This window comes from Lactuca virosa, chromosome 2 (assembly GCF_052849685.1).
Source record: "Lactuca virosa cultivar CGN04683 chromosome 2, Lactuca_virosa_CGN04683_v6, whole genome shotgun sequence".
NCBI lineage: Eukaryota > Viridiplantae > Streptophyta > Magnoliopsida > Asterales > Asteraceae > Lactuca > Lactuca virosa.
Genome location: NC_136427.1, coordinates 41,717,501 through 41,722,848, shown reverse-complemented (window position 1 = coordinate 41,722,848; position 5,348 = coordinate 41,717,501).

Below are 5,348 nucleotides of genomic sequence, written 5' to 3'. Positions count from 1 at the left end.
TTTTTTACGTTCTTTATTATCCACGCGTAGGTAAAAATAAGATCTACAACTTTCATTTTGACTCTGTCGGCTAATTCTCGACCGATCTTAAATTTAACAGTAGGAGGAGATTATACTGTTAAATAACCGCGAAAAATTCGTAACTCCTTCATACGGACTCCGTTTTCGTCTGTCTTTTTATCGTTGAGTTCCTATTAATTAGATATTCAACTCTCATTTAGGTCACGTAGGCCAAAAACCGCTCGATCTAAAATTCGAGTTTCGGGTCGTGCACTGCTATGCCAAATCTTAGAAAATTCATAACTTCCTCATACGAAGTCAGATTTGGGCGTTCTTTTTATGGACGCTCTCCGTTTAACATATTCTACGGGGGTGTTTGTTTGGCAGGAATGGAATGGAATTTGAGGGAAAAGGATTCCAATTCCCTCAAATTCATGTGTTTGGTTCAGCTTCAAGGGAAGGAAAAGGAATGCTAAATGAATTATTTTTCGTTCAAATGAAGGAAAGTCCATTCCTTCACAATCTAAAAGGAATTAATTCCTTCATAACATGGAAAGCACAAGATTACAATTTTTCCCTCGCTAAACATTACAATACATCAGTTAACCTAGTTCGTTCATCCCATTCTCATTGAGTCGACATCCATCATCTTCGCGTCTTCTCCTCATCGTAACAAGGATCGGCCGACGACTTTCATTCCAGGTGATCTCCCTCTCTCTCTCTATCTCTCTCTCTCTCTCTCTCTCCACATTCGAACCAAACAACACCTGTGAAGCATGTTTTGGTCGATTCATGGTTTCAAGCTATTTGATTTCTGAATTCAAGTGAATCATATCGATTAAATTAAAGTTCTTTTCTAATTTTATGATTTTCTAATTTCTCCTTCTTTTCACGATTTCAGAAAAAACGAATGTTCTTTCCCTGCTTGTTTTGATTTTGTTTGTCTGTTATAGAATTGGGAAGCTAATCAGGTTATTTGGTTTAATTTTTTTTATGAAGCTGTGTAATTCCTTGTCCAACAACTGTTACTGAACAGAGAAAACATGTCTTGGTTTCTTGCTAAATTGATAGAACAGAAAACATGTTGTGGTGTTGTTGTTTTGCTATCAATATATGTCATTTTGTTTTTTTGCTATCAATGGAATATGTATACTGTTTTTCTGTTTTACAGGAAAATGCCTCGACTTAGTTTAACAACACGAAATCGTAGACAAAGGCAAACTTCATTGATTTTAACATGGTGGAACGTGGTTTTACATGTTGTTGTAGTCCTTTTGTTAATGATATTCGAAAAGCATAGGGATAAACGACGTATTAAGCATCTTTCTTCAAATGTAGATCGATACCCAATACTACATAGATACGTTTATGAGAGTGACACCATGTCTATATCACAAATTAGGATGTCTAGAATGTGTTTTACTAAGTTATGTTGTATGCTTGAAACATTGGGAGGCCTAAAACCAAGTAGGAATATGGAGATTGATGAACAAGTTGCTATTTTTCTACATATTCTTGCTCATAATGTTAAGAATCGTGTTATAATATGTCGGTTTCGTCGCTTGGGAGAAACGATTAGTAGGCATTTTATTCGAGTTTGTAATGCAGTCATACGATTGCATAGTCATTTGCTTAAGAAACCCGAACCTGTTCCCGATAACTCTACTGATCAAAGATGGAAGTGGTTTAAGAATTGTTTAGGAGCTTTAGATGGAACATATATAAAGTGTCTAGTTCTAGTCGAAGATCAGCCTAGATATAGAACAAGAAAGAATGACATTGCAACAAACGTTTTAGGGGTTTGTTCCCAAGATATGCAATTTATATATGTGTTAACTGGATGGGAGGGGTCGGTTGCGGATGGTAGAGTTCTTCGTGATGCTCTTCTTAGACCACATGGATTTAAAGTTCCAAGGTCGGGTATGTTCTTTTTTTACTATACATCTTATTTATAAATTTTTATTAATAAGTTATTAACTACAATTCTTATCTATAGGTTATTATTTGGTTGATGTCGGATACACAAATGGAGAGGGTTTTCTAGCGCCTTATAGAGGACAGAGGTACCACTTAAATGAATGGCGTCATGGATACCAACCAACTACACCAAAGGAATTCTTTACATGAAACATTCATCGGCAAGAAATGTTATTGAACGATGTTTTGGCCTTTTGAAGGGAAGATGGAAAATATTAAAGGATAATTCATATTATCCAAATGAAACAAAAAAATAAAATCATAATGGCATGTTGTCTTCTACATAACTTCATAAGGCAAGAAATGAGAGTAGATCCATTGGACGAGTGTGATCAGGACGAGGGACTTGAAGATCTTGGACATGAAGATGTGGATACTATTAATTCTATCGGGACATCAAATGAATGGACCATATTTAGAGATAACTTAGCCCATAATATGTTTACATCTAGAGGGGCAACCAATTAAAATGATGTATTATTTGCTTATCGTTATGTTGGACAAATTGTTGTATTTCTTGGTTGTGGTATTGGACAATTTGTTATTTTGCTTATCTATTTATAAAAAAAAATGTTGTTTTGCTTATCTATTGTTGTTCGTTATGTTTATAGGTATGACAAACCAAATTAGAAACTATAGGCCATGGACATGTAATGAAGAAACGAAGCTAGTTGAGGCGTTGGTGAATATGACAAATGCTGGAGGGTTTAAAGCCGATAATGGTTTCAAATCCGGTTATTTGCAACATCTTGAGCAAGCATTGAAACAATCACTTCCAAACTCAGGTCTTTTAGGTAAGCCACATATTGAATCTAAGATAAAAACCATGAAGAAAGATTGGCAATGTGTCTATGATATGGTAAACGATTCAAACACAAGCGGTTTTGGTTATGACCCCGAAAAGCATTGTGTTACTGCTGAGGATCCAGTCTGGGAGGCGTACCTACAGGTACATTTTAATAATTAAGCGACTACATGGAAATATTTTGGTTTTTGTCGTTTATATGAATTATAATGTTGGTAAATAGGTACATAAAGAAGCGACTAGATGGAAACACAAAACATTTCCTTATTATAAAGATCTTTGCATTGTTTTTGGAAAAGACCGGGCTCAAGGAAATAGAGCTAGAGATTTCATGGAGATGGAACAAGAAGTGAATTTAGAAGAAGAAACGCAAGATTCAGATGATGATTTTCTAGATTCAGAGGAAGTTAGTCGTACTACAGTCGTGCAACATGATGAAACTTCACCGAGTGTTCGTTCCAAGAAGAGGAAAAATCGAAGTGACGAGGGGTTTAACAAGGCGGTTGGCTTAATTACAGAAAGTCTTAAAGAAATATCAAAGGACTTGAGTGAAGGTATTAAATTTGACATGAAGATTAACGAGTTAAGTGAGAAGATCCCTCCAGCGATTTTAAAGATGAATTTAATAAGTCAACTTGAAAAGTTCAAAGCTTTGACCAAGATAAGAAGTGATCCCATTAATGTTCAAAATTTTTGGGAAATTGAAGAAGGTGATAAAGAAGCTTGGGTAAAATACATTTTGGAATGGTAGTATTACCAATTGGGATGTGCATTGGATGTTGATCGGTATTTTGCATATGAAAGTTTTTGGTGCCTTCGATTTGGATGTAACGAAATAATTTACGTTAACTTTTTTTTTGGTAACAATATTAGGATATCTAATGAAGAAGGTGATAAATTTTAAGTTATGTTTTTTGTGGTAACATTATTGGGATGTGTATTTAAAGAATTTTAAGTTATGAAGTCATTTGCATGATTTTCACATTATATTGACACAAATACTCAATCAATTAAATTAAATTTATTATTTTTATAATTTATGTAATGTATCTTTACATATAAATTAAAAAAGAAAGTATAATTAAGCAATATAGACAAAAAGGGCAATTCTGTCATTTTACATGGATTCCAATTCCAATTCCTACGAACCAAACAAAATCTGGAATTAATTCCAATTCCATTTCCTGCCAACCAAACAGGACATGGAATTGAATTCAAATTCCTGACAGATTCATTTTCCAATTCCAAATGCAATTCCTTCAGCAACATTCTGTGAACCAAACAGGCCCTACGACTTTCATTTAGATTACTAAGGCCAAAAAGTCATCTATCGTAAATTCACTATTTACGTCTCCCAGTGTCGTGCCGGTTTTGCCGTAAAACTTCGACGAGCCATAACTTTTTCGTTATAACTCGGATTTCGGCGTTCTTTATATGTACGGAACCCTTCTAACATATACTACCATTTGGTTAAGATTACTCCTTCTAAATAATCTTCCATAAAAACTCATTTTTGATGCTTATTGTCTCTAAATTGACTAGCCCGAATCTGCAGGCGTTACATCATGGGTATTTGCTGTTGGGTCATGGGTATTTGTTGGTAAAGCGCGAGTGGCGGTGTTGACGAAGTGCCCGCCATCGATGACGGGTAGTTCTGCGGTTGTGGTGTGGTACTTGGGCCAATTATAGCGTTGTTCGCCTGTAAGCTGCTCGCAAAAGGCGTTATGCTTGTTGTTTGGGGGTTGTTAGGACCGGTGGTGTTAGGGAAAAATGGTGGCAAAGAGGATATGATGCATGGGTTAGGCATACCGCTATTTTGGAATGGTGGGGGTGTTACGTGAGTGAGGGTGGATGGCGGCGTTTGGGTCTGGGTTAGAACCGACTGCGTGATTGCTGCAATGGAGGGCGACGGGTCATCTGGTGGCAGTGTCATCATGGGATACGGTGGCGAACCACCGGATGTCGGTGCTACCACAAGTGGTGGTGGCAGGCCACCAGATGATGGTGCCGGTTTAAGAGACGGTGGCGGGCCACCGGATAATGGTACTGCCTCAGGGGATGGTGGCGAGCCGCCGGAGGGTGGCGCTACTTCAAGAGATGGTGGTGGGCCACCGGAAAATGTCGTTGCTGGGGTGTTGACTACTTCCAACGATGCCATCGGGCGTATCGGGCTATGCGGTGGTTCCGATGGCTCACTCGTCGTCTTCTTCGTCATGCATGGTTAAGTTGAAAGACAAAAGAAAGGGGTTTGCGTATCTATTGTCACACAAACGAATGGCGCCAAATGATGCGACCTGGCTCCGAACCATCTAGCCTACTGAGAGATGGTCATCGGAATGGAACCTGAAAGGCCACAAGGAAAGAAGAGACGTCAGCCGCTCTCCGGGAGGAGGTCCCGGAAAGACGCTCTGACGGTCAAGTTAGTGGGATGAATCTGGAGTATGGAGGTAGATGATCGGGGAAGAATAGCTTACCTCTCAAGGCAGAGTAATCGGCCTTTTATACTGAAGATCTTCGTCAGTCCGTACGAGGGACAAGGAGTGTAGTTCTGACGGGATCCGTCGTT